Source organism: Primulina tabacum, chromosome 9, assembly GCF_025594145.1.
Source record: "Primulina tabacum isolate GXHZ01 chromosome 9, ASM2559414v2, whole genome shotgun sequence".
Lineage (NCBI taxonomy): Eukaryota > Viridiplantae > Streptophyta > Magnoliopsida > Lamiales > Gesneriaceae > Primulina > Primulina tabacum.
The window spans coordinates 27,839,286-27,854,918 of record NC_134558.1 but is presented as its reverse complement, the minus strand read 5'-3'; the positions used below and the strand labels follow the sequence as shown (position 1 = coordinate 27,854,918).

The window sequence follows — 15,633 nt, the reverse complement described above, 5'->3', positions numbered from 1 at the left end:
CTTTTCGAGAATTTCATATGGACCAACGTATCGTGGAGACAACTTCCCTTTCCTGCCAAATCTGACAATTCCTCTGAAAGGTGAAATTTTCAAAAATACTCGGTCTCCGACCTCAAATACCAACGGTCGTCGTCTGATGTTGGCATATTTGGCTTGTCTGTCCTGTGCTGCCTTCATTCTTTTCTGAATCATATTCACTTTTTCAGTCATATCTCTGATCATATCAGGTCCAATCTCAGGGACTTCTCCCAATAAAGAGGGGATCGACATTTCTTTCCGTACAACGCTTCGAAAGGAGCCATCTCAATACTCAGTCTGATAGCTGTTGTTGTACGAAAACTCGCAAAGTGGCAATGCATCTTGCCAGTTAGTGCTAAAGTCAAGCACTACAGCTCTCAGCATATCTTCCAATGTCTGAATCGTCCGCTCGGACTGTCCGTCAGTCTGTGGATGATATGCGGTACTCAGATGTAACTTCGTACCTAGAGCTTGCTGCAAACTCTGCCAGAAGTGCGAAGTAAACCGAGGATCACGGTCTGAAACAATCGACTTCAGCACTCCGTGCAATCTGACCACTTCTCGGACATAAATATCGGTCATTTGGCCATAGCTGTATGTTATCTTGTATGGAATAAAGCATGCAGATTTGGTCAATCGATCAATCACGACCCAAATCGCATCACAACCTCTGGAGGATCTCGGTAACTGCGTCACAAAATCCATGGAAATGTGATCCCATTTCCATTCAGGAATGGACAAACTCTGTAACAATCCTCCTGGTTTCTTTCTTTCGGCTTTCACCTATTGGCAATTCAGACACTTGGCTACAAATTCAGTAATATCAGATTTCATTTGTTTCCACCAATATTGTGTCTTCAAATCATTATACATTTTCCTGCCACCGGGATGAATACTAAAACGACTGTTGTGCGCTTCTGTCAATATTCGGTGTTTCAAATCTGAAACATTCGGCACGATTATTCACATACAAAATACTATCATGACGCTAATAAATTTCATAATCGTCATTGGGACAATTTCATCAATTATAATAAACAGGGTCAAAATTTTTTTTTTAAAAAACGCGGAACGTAATGGAAATCATTCTAATATACATATCAGTATTCAAGCACAAGTTTGATACTATATACAATCATTCAAAACTCAGGTTCAACAACTAGATATCACGTGCAGCAACGTCAAAGTCCGTGGTCTCCACTCTATTCATGATCTCTCGTCATCTCCTCGACCCTGATCCTGTCCCACCTGTTGTCAAGCACATATATAAACACGACAATAGCCGGATAATTCCGGTGAGGATATAATCCCAGTATAAATCAACGAACATGCAATCATATGATAAACATAAAAGCATGGACAGATAACAGCAATATATATCAAAATCTGAAACATAATCAATATAAAACTGTCGACAATGCTCGTGACTCCACGACTCAGACTAGACTCAATCCTAGTCTAGGGATCCCGGTTTCCAGACGTTGGCATTCCTATATCGACCAACAGTAATAGAAGAAACTCCGATTCTATCCACGTCGATATAACCAAACATCCAGTGTCTTGACCTATCCGTCACAGACTGTGGCACAATCGCCAACACACTATCTTGTGACATCGTGCAATGTGTCTGTGGCGATCCCACCACTATCAGGCACTTCTGTCACAAGATCACTCGTCTAATACTCATCTATTACATGCTTCCTATAAATCAATAGGACAGCATATAATAATCAAATCAATGCATATAATAACAATAAGTATGTGATTTAGGGAAACCCAAGTATATCCTACTTGAGTCGATCTCCCAATACCACATTGACTTATACCTTTCTTTTATTGAAATTCTGATGTCGTTTCTGTCTGGAATTCAAAGTCTGTCAATCCCTCAATCTGGCAATGGCAATAACAATAGTACCATATTAATATACTAGTCCAATCAATACCAACTCGGATCAATCTGGATTTAATTCAAAATCAACGGCATAACGAAACAATCTGAATATTCCCGTCAATACAATCTCAACAGATATTAATTACAAATCATAACACATGTCCAATACCAGCTGTAATCAGTTAACAATCCAAATCTGTCCAATATCAATCGATATATTCTGAAAAATCATAACAATTCCATAATCAATCTGTTTCTCAATCTGACTTCGATTCTACGATGTTTAACATGTCCAGAACACCATATATGAATCATATCAAATTCCTACAACATCATATTTTCAAATGATAACAGAACACAATCAAACTTACGTCCAGTTGTAGCTGTCGACGCGAGGGTCACAGAACTGAAGTCGGGTTAAAATTTGGATAACCGAGTCAAACAAACTCACAATCCAAAGCTTGGAGGAACTTGAGAGAATTTGTAGGGGAAATTTCGATTCTTGCTACTGGTCTCAAAGGAACGAAGAATATACATTATATATATAACAAATTGCATGTGTGACAAGTGTCCACTCAAGTCATAATTGCACTTTAGCCCCTGAATTCTTCACTATTTGCAATTTGGTCCTCAAAACTCTTTTTAATTCCATTTCAATCCTAATTAATTACAAAAATCGTGGAATTTAATTCATCATTCCAAAATTCGTAAATTAAATAATCTCGATATTAAAATGATATAATCTCGGGCCTTACAATATGTAAACATAAACCAATCAAAATCTTAAAAATCGCCAACTTAGGAAATTATTCATTTCCACTCAATATCATAAAATCATAAATGCATGGAAAACATGTGGTCCTCGGGTCGTGTCACTCCACCAGGTCTGCCTACTCAGAGTTCGGCACCTCCAGTCTCCTCATCAATAATCTCACCTGCATCACACACGCCTAGTGAGTCTAAAGACTCAACACACCTGCACCGTTAATAACAAATACATATACATGGCACACAGCAGTGAACAATATCATAATCAACATACCTTTCATGAACTTTAAAAAACGTAACATAATTGTGTCATATGAAATTGTGACGTGTCAAAACAATTCATCGTTAATCATCGTTCATCGTTCATCATTTATTGTTCATCATTAATCGTTCATTTATTGTTCATCATTAATCGTTCATCATTTATTCATTTATCATTTCTTTTGGTGAATTCAGTTCATTATAGGTGACTATCGTACATCATCATTTACGATGGATCCATCATACATAGAACCGCGGTACCCGGCGGCTGTCGGACATCATTGACAGGATCACCCATCCACTGTGCCTAGGCCTCATCATCAGCATTTACATATACACCTTAAACATTTACATATACTTCGATAGCCAAAACTAATTCCATCATTCAAAACATCATCATTTACATCATTTGTAAAAATCATGCACCAATGCAATTTTCTTTAAATTTAAGCATGCGACGTATATTTTTATAAAATCTTAAATATTGTGAATCATGATGCATAAACATTTTAAATATCCTAAATTTGTGCTCAGTGTGCTGCCAGGACCAAAATCTCACCCCGGGTGCAAAATGACCATTTTGCCCCTAGAAACCCAAAAATTACTGTTTTACCCCTGGACCTCTAAAATTGCCTCGGAGCTTACCAAACTCCTTAAAATGTTCCAAAACATATTTAAAACCATTCTTAGACATAAACCCAAGCCCATTTCATAACTTAACAGATTCGTTTTAAAACTTGGACCGGGGTCCCCATTTTAACCCGAATCGAACCGAAACTTAATCAAACTATTCACAACTTTTTACCATATCTTAAAAACACTTAAAAGGTTATAAGAACCCCAAAACCAGGCTCTTAAACATTTGGACCACCCCTGAAACGCTGCTGGAAAAATCCATCAACTTCCTTACCCACAAACCATAGTACCTCACGCCCCCTTCTTGCGATCTAGCCTACTCCCGGTTGATCCAGCCCCGACTCAACCCTCCTTAGGCCATCCTAGGACAACCCTACACCTACTGAACCCACGCAAAAGATCCCATGCACGCTGGAGTTCCCAACTCCTCGCTAAACCTCCCTAGATGCTCGACCAGGGGCGGAGCTACATAGCTCTTTAAGCCCGGGTGGCCCAATTTTTTAAAAAAAAAATTTATATGTAAATTTTCTATAATTTTGAAATAATATGATATTAGCCCGGATAGATCAATTTAAAATATTAAAAAATTTTAGAGTTTAAAATTCTAGCTCGGACGGAGCAATATTTCTGGCTCCGCCCCTGTGCTCGACCAAGACCCTCCTCGATGCAACTCCCTCGTGCGGCCCTCAAGTCCAGACCAGCAAGCTTTGAGCTCTTCCAGATCGCGACTCAGACTCATCAGAGACCAGTCCATGGCCTGGAGATGCCCTCACCCCGTCGGCCTCGCCTTTGGTCCAAGCCCCAACCCGAACGAGCCCTCCATCGCGAGAATCACTCGGCCCTTCAACCCACAGCAGACCACAACCGATCCTAACCCCCAACCGACATCTTGACACATACAACAGCCCCTTAACATTCAGTACTCGAATCCCCTTGCACAGCATACCAGAAAAACGTGAGATGCTAAGAGGATGCATGCTTAAATCATGGAAAACCGATGCCATCAGCACTAGTCATGAAATTACCGAGCAAAAACATAAATAATTCACACATAACAGCCTACATATGGTGTGTGTGATGAGAAAAGAAGGGCATGAGGCGTGCCTGATGATGTAAAAACGTGAGGAAGAAGAGAGGAGCACCGGAGAGTCTTGGATGCAAGAACAAGCCAAAAACTGTGGCTTTGCTGAAGAAATAAAGCTGGAAGAGAGAGGAACCGATGGGGGATGGGGGATGGGGGTTGTCGGCTGGTGGGAGGGGTTTTAATGGTTGTAGGGTTACTTATGTTTTATTTAAATACTTAACAATTAAGTTAATGGGCCTTTATTTTAAATTAAAAAGACTTAAAAGAGTTTAAGCTCAATATGTTTAAAAGTAGGCCCATTAAATCCAAACACACTCTCGAAAAATATTTCGTGTTGGAAAGATTTTGAAAATATTAGTCGAACCCTTAAAAAGTCTCTCGATTCGATAAAATTTACGTACCGTTAAAAATAAAATCATGCAGGTGAAAATACCCAATAAACTCCCATTTTTTAAAAATACACTTAAAAACACCTTATAATAATAAATAAAAATTAATCATGTAGTAAAAATATTTTTTCCTGAAAATTCTCCAGTCTCCGTCTCTCGTTCGAGCACGAAATGCAACTTAAAATTCTAATGCGTGAACTTTTAAAAATATCATGAAATAAATCATATCATGCAATAATTATGCATAAAATGCATAAAAATAATTAAACTCATAAATTAAATAAAACCCTAGATTGCATGAACTTTAAATAAGCCATGCATAAAAACACAAATTCATGGAATAAACATGCATTTAATGCTTTAAAACAATTTAATAAAATACCAAAGAATTTAATAACTTGTCTGCATGTGGTTTACGGGGACCTTCAAATTTTCGGGACGTTACAATCTACCTCCTTAAATTGAAATTCGTCCTCGAAATTCGCTTATCCTCGGTAAACAAAAAGTTTAGACTCTTAATTCTAGAATCTCAATAGCCCATGCTTCCGCTGCGCTACTCTGATAAAATAAATGTTAAGCTGTCCTTATGTCTCCTCAATCCTAATAAAAATTGTCTATCAAAATTCTCGTTTGCGAATCACAACTTAAAACAACTTAAGACGACTTATTTCCAATCTACTATGACCTCAAATTTTGACTTTTCTCAAAATTCCTAATATTAGAAATGGCAGTCCAAACTTATTGCATCTTACTTTCTTATACTATACACAGGATGTTCATTGACCTATTATATTAGCATTTAGGCAGTTCAACTTAGGAAACCTAGTCCCAAAATTTAATGACCGACTGTTATCCTCGGTGATACACTTAAAAGTTAAACCTTATCTTAACCTCATAACAAAATTAGCCTAAAATCATTGAATCAAATCTTTATATTACGGCACCAAACTTAGGTAACTTAACTATTTACAAGTATACCCCAAATATAAAATTGTTGCAAATCTTAAATTCGAGTAACGTTAATCCATAAAACCCAAAATGTACAACACCGATCTTCTACCTAAATAATAAAACCATTCTAGTACCAATTACATGCTTAAATATTTCCTTTCCAATTACAATATAATTGAGGCATAAGACCCTTGGGCTTTCCTTATTGGAACGAATATCGCATACTTACGTATCCATAATGCTTAATTAATATTAGCGTATAAAACTTAATAAATTATCTCATGGTAGCATTAGCCTAACTTTAATAAATCAACTTCACTTATAACTCATAGAGTTCTAGAATCCCCATATCAAGCTTTTAGATTTCTTACTCGATAAAAGTCTTAATATTCATTCATTGATAACTTAGGTTGAACACAACTAATTCTCTTTTGTTTTTATTTCACCCAAAAATTCCGTACGAACAAATATCCCATAAATTTGAAATTCAAACTTACCTAATCCAAATAGCTTTGGATAAAATAATTCCAATACTCATATCCGCTTAGCCCCAAGTTTCTTAGTGACTTTCAAAATTCCTCAAGACAAGGTGTCTACCTCACCTCCTACATGCGTCTATCAAATATCTTAATCATCAATCACATCCAACTTTCTAGAAAAATTAAATTCCAACAAAGGTATAATTTTAACTCTTAAGATCACGATTAAAAATTATGATACATCAAATTTAAATTCCCAAAGTTTTGTTAGCTTCATGTCTACTCTTATAACTTAACTAACTGATCAACTTCACCTTAAATTGTCATCACTTTAAATTCTTAATTTTCCACAACATTATTTCACTAACACTTAAATTTTCAAATCTAAGATTGATTCATCTTACAATGTCATTGATTACCATTTTTATAATATTATAACCCAGATATCTCAAGATTCCAAATATCCCTTCAAATCTAAATCATCAAAAATTCCGGTCATTTAAACCATTCGCTTCTCACTTACTGCTAAACAAATCCCCAAAGTTTCTTAAAAATTGCAAAATTAGTTCTTACTTTCCTCGAATATTATCCGATTTGTCCTTAATCTCAAGAATCCAACAATTAATCATAAGTTCTTGGGGTTCCTAATCCCACCTTATAGGTTTCTCGTACATAATATTCGAAATTTTAAGTTTATTAAACCCAAAATCAATTCTCATAACCTCGAAAAATTATTGATTTAACCCAAGTGTTCTTCAAAGTTCGAATTAAATCCTCAAAATTTTTGGAATTTGCAATTTGGCACGTAAAGTTCTCAAAAATTACATTTTTGGTCCAACAACTCTTCGAAATTTGCATTTTTTTCCACATAAAATTTTCGACTTAGCCTCCTTAAACCTTAAAATTCTCGAAACTCAAAATTTAATCCCAAAGTTTGAGAAATTCGAAAATAGTCCCTTAGAATTTTATTTTTGCACTTAGGTCCTCAAATTATTGGTTATTAGAATTAGATCCTTAAAATTCTCAATTCATGCAATTAAATCCTTAAATCCAACTAGGTAGAGCATGCATCCTAAATAAACTCTACGTTTTTATACTTCCAAAGATCGTCGTAGTCTTCGAATCATTAATCCTTACAAGGAGTCCTCAAAATTAACTTGGCTAGCAACCACGAACCATCAGTAATTTCTTAGAAAATCTATAAATCCCAAAGGCATTCATAATTTTCAAGTTTAACTTATGACCCACGATTAGAACATCAGTACTACTAACCGAAATTAATATAGTCAAATCATTTCCGACCTCTCCTAATGCCCAATAGCAAAATTTTTATTCACGTCCAATTCCACCACAAAGGCAGCATGCATGAAGATCATATAATTTCTCAATTCATGTCGTAACAAGCATAAAAATTTTAAAGCATCTAATCTCAAAATGTAACGACAGATAAACATGTCCCGTAAAACATATATCATGTAAACATACAGATTATAACATTAAAAACATTTAAAACATTTAAACTTACAGACTTGAGGCTTGAAGACTGAGCGGCAGAAGCTGGCGGTGGCAGAACCCTATACAGGACCCTTGCTATGATACGAACTGTAACCTATGGTTATGTTATAGGGTGTTTTTAGATGTTATTATGAAACGTCTCGCTCATTTTTAAAAATGCGGAAATATTTTTTTTATAAAGCTCACATTTTCCAAATATCATTTAAAATAATCGTCTTTATTTTACAATAAAAATATCACAGTTTAAAATGACCAACATCAAACGTAAACGTAAAGGAGTAAAAATCGTAATAGAAAAATGTAACATTTAAAAAAATGATCTTAAATATTTGTCAGTAAAAATAGCGCAGTTTAAAATAACTCAACTCGTCTAAAATCATACGTAAACATAAACGTATAAAATTCTTAAAATCATCAACGTATGAAAATATTCATCTCCTCTCAATCTCATAAATCGTAATACGAAAAACGTGCGGTCCTCGGGTCGTGTCACCTTACCATGTCTGTCTACTCAGAGTTCGACACCTCCAGTCTCCTCATCACTAAGCTCACCTGCATCACACACGCCTAGTGAGTCTAAAGACTCAACACACCTGCACCGTTAATAACAAGTACACATACCTAGCACACAGCAGTGAAAAATATCATACTCAACATATCTTTCATGAACTTATAAGCATAATATAAACGTGTTGTGTAAAATCATGTCATGTCAAAGCATGTCATCTCATATCATCATATACGTAAACATATCTTTCATGAACTTTAAAAGCATGAACATCAACGTCTCGTGTAAAATCATGTCGCGTCAAAGCATGTCATCTCATATCATCATATACGTAAACATATCTTTCATGAACTTTAAAAGCATGAACATCAACGTCTCGTGTAAAATCATGTCGTGTCAAAGCATGTCATCTCATATCATCATATATGTAAACATATCTTTCATGAACTTTAAAAGCATGAACATCAACGTCTCGTGTAAAATCATGTCGTGTCAAAGCATGTCATCTCATATCATCATATACGTAAACATATCTTTCATGAACTTTAAAAGCATGAACATCAACGTCTCGTGTAAAATCATGTCGTGTCAAAGCATGTCATCTCATATCATCGTATAAGTAAACATTTTCTTTTTTATTGAATTCAGTTCATTAGCTGTGACTTTCGTATCATCATGTCATCATGTCAGTCCATGGATCCATCTACGTGTAACCACAGTACTGGGCGGCGGGGACACCAGCGACATTCTCACCCGTCAACTGGGCCTTGGCCTATCATATCATCATATCATGTCAATGGAAATACGATCGTCGGGCTTCCTCTGGGGCCTTCTCCCGTAAACGGGCTCCCTTTGGGGCCTTTTCCCTCACAATATCTCCAATCATATCATCATGTCATCGTGTCATCGTATTAGTCACAACTAAATCACTTCCTTCAAAACGTGTCATCATATTCATCACTTAATAAAATCATGCGTATACGTAATTTTTCCTTTAAACCAAGCATGCAACGTATTTATCGTAATTACATAAAAATCCTGAACGTGATGCATAAACATTTAAATCATGATAAAATTTGCTCAGGGCGCTGCCAGGACCAAAATCTCACCCCGGGTGTAAAATGACAATTTTCCCCCTGGAAACCCAAAAATTACCATTTTGCCCTAGACGTAAAATTTCACGTTTTTGACATTTTCATAATTCCATTGACTCTAACATGTCCCAAATAATTTTTTAAGCCTAAAATAATTTTCTCATATTTTTATTTGGCTTAAATCGATGATTTTTAAATTAATCTTTAAATATAACATATTAATGCGTTTTAATCCCGAATTAAACCAAACCTTAGCATAAAATTCCCAAATTAAAAACTTAGACTTCTAATAATTATTTGAGCTTAAATATAATTTTTCATAATTTTATTAAGCTTAAATCTAGGCGTTTCAATTAATTCTTTAATTAACTTTTCGTGAGGCGACTAAATCCTGGATAAATCCAAAACTTATTATTTTGATCCAAAACTTACCAAACTCCTTAAAATGTCCCAAAACATTTTTAAAAGCATCTCTAGACGTAAAATCGTGTCCATTTCATAACTTAACCGAATTGTTTTAAAACTTAAACTGGGGTCCCGATTTTAACCCGAATCGATCCGAAACTCAATCAATTTTTTCCCAACTTCTTACCACCCATTATAAACACTAAAAAGGTCCTAAAACCATCAAGACTCAGCCCTTAAACATCTCTGAAAGTACATAAAAGTTGCTGGTCTGTTTCAGCTATCCTCTTATCAAGTCCTCAAAGCACCAACCGAACTCCACCAGCCCCATGCTCGCACCAGCCTTGAACTAGCCTACCATGGACCTAGACTAGACCCTAAAGAACCTACCTGACCCACGGACCCGCCTCCATGCAAGCTGGAAATCGCGATCGACCGCTCATCCTCAAGAAGCACAAAGCGCGACTCTTTCTCCTAAGCTCGCTCGATCGGTTTCATGGGTGGCTCCAGCAGTGTTCGAGCCATACTCAGCCATGACTCAGACCCCACATGGCCTGGTTTAAGCCTTGGATCGCCCCTTGTACCGCCGGCTCCAACCATTCACGCGATATCCTCAAAATTTAAGACAACCTAAAGCCAAACTCCTATCGGCTCTCTCTAAGACCAGCACTCCAAGTATTCCAACCTGTTGACAGTATGCTCAACGACACTAACCCACCAGCAACAACACATCACAGCCATCCCTATGCACAAAACGTGGAAATGTGAGTGGTAGAAACAAGAAATGCATATACTTGTAGCAAAATCGAAAAATCTCCTTGTAACTCGTTGGATCGAGACTTTCAGACCAAATAAAAACATAACACCATGTATATGATGTAAATGATGCAGAAATAAAAGTACGGGGCGTGCCTTTGATGATTCTTACGCAAAAACGATGAAGAAAGGAGCAACGAGGAGGCGCCGGAAACTTTCTTTTGCAAGAACAAGGAGGCTGCCGAAGCTTGGCTGAAGAAATGGTGCTGAAATCGAGAGATACTGATAGGGGAAGGGGTGTGTTGGCTAGTGGGAGTGAGGGTGTCGGTTGGTGTAAAATAATAGATGTAGGGTAGCCTTAATTAGTTATTAATAAAATAGCTAATGGTCCTTAAATGGTTTAATTAAAAGCTTAAAAGAGTTTTAAGCCCAATGAGCTTAAAAGTTGGCCCATTAATCCAAACATACTCCCGAAAAATATTTCATGTTGGAAAGTTTTTGAAAATATTAGCCGCACCCTCAAAAAGTTCCCTGATTCGACAAAATTCGCGTACCATTAAAAATAAATCTCAATTATTGAAAAATACCCAATAAATCTCAATTATTGAAAAATACCTTTAAAACATCTTATTTTAATTAATAAAAATAATTTTCTTGAAAATTTCCCGGTCTCCGATCCTCGTTTGAGCGCGAAATGAAACTTAAAAATCATAGTGCATGAACTTTTAAAATTTCATGAATTAAATCCTATCATGCAATAATAATGCATAAAATGCATAAAAATAATTAAACACAATTTAATAAAATAAAAATACATTTTATGCTTTAAAAGAATTTAATAAAATACCAAAGAATTTAATAATTTGCATGCATGTCGTTCATGTGGACTTTTCGATTATCGGGATGTTACAATCTCCCTCCCTTAAATTGATTTCGTCCCCGAAATTCGCTTATCCTCGATAAACAAAAAGTTTAGGCTCTTAATTCTAAATTCTCAATATTCCATGCTTCCGCTGCGCTACTCTGATAAAATAAATAAGTGTTAATTTGTCCTTATGTCTCCTCAATTCTAATAAATTATACCTTCTAAATCTTCGTTTGCGAAACTCAACTTATAACGACTCATGGTAACCTAGTTTCATTTTTCTATAACCTCAAATTTCAACTTTTCTTAAACTTCCCAATATTAGAAATGGCAGTCCGAATTTTATTGCGTCTTATTTTTTTTATATACTATACCCAGGATGTTCATTGTTCTATTACATTTGTATTTATGCAGTTCACCCTAAGAAGCCTTAGCACCAAAATTTACTGATCGATTCATATCCTCGATAATAGACTTAAAAGTTAAAACTTATCTCAACCACATAATAATATTAGCCTAAGATTCTAGAATCGAATATTTATCTTACGTCACCAAACTTACGTAACTTACTATTTACAAGTACATCACGAATGTAAAATTGTTGCAAATCTTAAACCTCGAATAACTTTAATCCATAAAATCCAATTATACAATAATGATCTTCTACCTAATTAGTAAAACCTCTCTCGCATCAGTTGCATGCTTAAATTATTCACTTCCCAATTACAATATAGTTGAGGCCTAAGACTCTTAGACTTTTTTTCTTGAAACGAATGTCGCATTCTTACGTATCCCTAATGCTTAATTAATATTAACGTATAAAACTTAATAAGTTATCTCATGGTAGCATTAGATTAACTTCAATAAATCGACTTCCCTTATAACCCATAGAGTTCTAGAACCACCATATCAAGATTTTAGATTTCTTACTCGATAAAAATCTTAATATTCATTCATTGATAACTTATGTTGAACACAACTAATTCCCTTTTGTTTTTATTTCATCCAAAATTTCCGTATAAACACTTATCTCATAAACTTTAAATTCAAGCTTACTCAACTCAAGTAGTATTAGATGGTATAATTCCAACACACATATTCACTTATTCCCAAGTTTCTTAATGAATTACCAAAAATTTCTCAAGACAAGGTGTCTACCTCAATTCTTACATGCGTCTATCGACTAACCTAACCATCAATCATACCCAACTTTCTAGAAAAATCAAATTCCAACAAAGGTATAGTCCTAACTATTAAGATCATAACTAAATCTTATGACACAACAAACTTAAATTCTGCTAACTCAAGGTCTACTCTTATAACTTAGCTAACCGATCAACTTCACCCTATATTGTCATCACTCTAAATTCTTAATTCTTCACAGCATTGTTCCATTAACACTTAGATTTCAAGTCTAATATCGATTCATCCTACAATGCCCTTGATTACCATTTCTTATAACATTATAATCCAATTGTTTCAATCTTCTAGATTTCCCTTCAAACCTAAATCATCAAAAATTTCGGTCATTTAAACCATTCGCTTCTCACTTACTGCTAAACAAATCCCCCAAATTTCTTAAAAATTGCAAAATTAGTTCTTACTTTCGTCGAATATTATCCGATTTGTCCTAAATCTCAAGAATCCAACAATTACCCATAAGTTCTTGGCATTCCTAATCCCACTTTAAAGGTTTCTCGTACATAAATTTCATAAATTTTAAGTTTATTAAACCCAAAATCAATTCTCATAACCTCGAAAAATTATTGATTCAACCCAAGTGTTACTCAAAGTTCGAATTAAATCCTCAAAATTTTCGGAATTTGCAATTTGGTCCTTAAAATAATCGAATATTACAATTTTGGACCTATAACTCCTCGAAATTTGCATATTTCTTTTTTTTTTCCATAAAATTTTTTGACTTGGTCTCATTAAACCTTAAAATTCTCAAAACAAAAAATTTAATCCTAAAGTTTGGTAAATTCGAAATAGTCACTTAGAATTTTATTGTTACACTTAGGTCCTCAAATTATTGATAAATACAGTTAGGTCCTTAAAATTCTCAATCCATTCAATTCAATCCTTAGGTCCCATTAGGTAGAGCATGCATCCTAAATAATTTCTACGTTTTTATACTTCCAAAGATCGTCGTAGTTTTCGAATCATTAATCCTTATATGGAATCCTCAAAAATTAATTCAACTAGCAACCACGAACTACCAATAATTTCTTAGAAATTCTACAAGTTCCAAAAGCATTCATAATTTTCAAGATTAACTTATGACCCATAAGGAAGACATCAGTGCTACTGACCTAAAAATCAATATAGTCAAATCATTATCAACCTCTCCTAAAGCCTAATATTCGAATTCTTAGACACGTCCAATTCCAAACGTAACCAACATGCAATTTAATCTGGATTTTAAAAAAAAAACAGTAAATCATTAAATCATAAAAGCAGTTAAACATATACCGTAGATCGTCATAAAGCGTAAATCATGTTAACATGCAGGTGATATCATAAAACTTTCAAAACATTTAAAACGTATAAACTTACAGACTTGAGGCTTGAAGACTGAGCTGTAGAAGCCGGCGGTGGCACAACCCTATACAGGACCCTTGCTCTGATACCAACTGTAACGTCTCGCTCATTTTTAAAAATGCGGAAATATTTTTTTTTATAAAGCTCACATTTTCCAAATATCATTAGCTATGACTTTCGTATCATCATGTCATCATGTCAGTCCATGGATCCATCTACGTGTAACCAAGGTACTGGGCGGCGGGGACACCAACGACACTCTCACCCGTCGACTGGGCCTTGGCCTATCATATCATCATATCATGTCAATGGAAATACGATCGTCGGGCTCCCTCTAGGGCCTTCTCCCGTAAACGGGCTCCCTCTGGGGCTTTTTCCCTCACAATATCTCCAATCATATCATCATGTCATCGTGTCATCGTATTAGTCACAACTAAATCACTTCCTTCAAAACGTGTCATCATATTCATCATTTAATAAAATCATGCATATACGTAATTTTTCCTTTAAACCAAGCATGCAACGTATTTATCGTAATTACATAAAAATCCTGAACGTGATGCATAAACATTTAAATCATGATAAAATTTGCTCAGGGCGCTGCCAGGACCAAAATCTCACCCCGGGTGTAAAATGACAATTTTCCCCCTGGAAACCCAAAAATTACCATTTTGCCCTAGACGTAAAATTTCACGTTTTTGACATTTTCATAATTCCATTGACTCTAACATGTCCCAAATAATTATTTAAGCCTAAAATAATTTTCTCATATTTTTATTTGGCTTAAATCGATGATTTTTAAATTAATCTTTAAATATAACATATTAATGCGCTTTAATCCCGAATTAAACCAAACCTTAGCATAAAATTCCCAAATTAAAAACTTAGACTTCTAATAATTATTTGAGCTTAAATATAATTTTTCATAATTTTATTAAGCTTAAATCTAGGCGTTTCAATTAATTCTTTAATTAACTTTTCGTGAGACGACTAAATCCTGGATAAATCCAAAACTTATTATTTTGATCCAAAACTTACCAAACTCCTTAAAATGTCCCAAAACATTTTTAAAAGCATCTCTAGACGTAAAATCGTGTCCATTTCATAACTTAACCGAATTGTTTTAAAACTTAAACTGGGGTCCCGATTTTAACCCGAATCGATCCGAAACTCAATCAAATTTTTCCCAACTTCTTACCACCCATTATAAACACTAAAAAGGTCCTAAAACCATCAAGACTCAGCCCTTAAACATCTCTGAAAGTACATAAAAGTTGCTGGTCTGTTTCAGCTATCCTCTTATCAAGTCCTCAAAGCACCAACCGAACTCCACCAGCCCCATGCTCGCACCAGCCTTGAACTAGCCTACCATGGACCTAGACTAGACCCTAAAGAACCTACCTGACCCACGGACCCGCCTCCATGCAAGCTGGAAATCGCGATCGACCGCTCATCCTCAAGAAGCACAAAGC

At 35.3% G+C, this 15,633-nt stretch overlaps 2 long non-coding RNA genes across 2 annotated transcripts; both read right to left on the bottom strand.

Moving 5' to 3' along the window:
• Positions 1-2,605: 2,605 nt before the first annotated feature.
• Positions 2,606-4,810, bottom strand: LOC142556486 (uncharacterized). Its single transcript, XR_012822636.1, has 2 exons — positions 4,679-4,810; positions 2,606-2,844 (listed from the first exon to the last, which is right to left on the bottom strand). It is a non-coding gene; the product is annotated as an uncharacterized LOC142556486 (long non-coding RNA).
• A 4,207-nt stretch (positions 4,811-9,017) lies between these two features.
• Positions 9,018-10,728, bottom strand: LOC142556485 (uncharacterized). The gene is made up of 2 exons (XR_012822635.1): positions 10,395-10,728; positions 9,018-10,342 (listed from the first exon to the last, which is right to left on the bottom strand). It is a non-coding gene; the product is annotated as an uncharacterized LOC142556485 (long non-coding RNA).
• Positions 10,729-15,633: the final 4,905 nt, after the last annotated feature.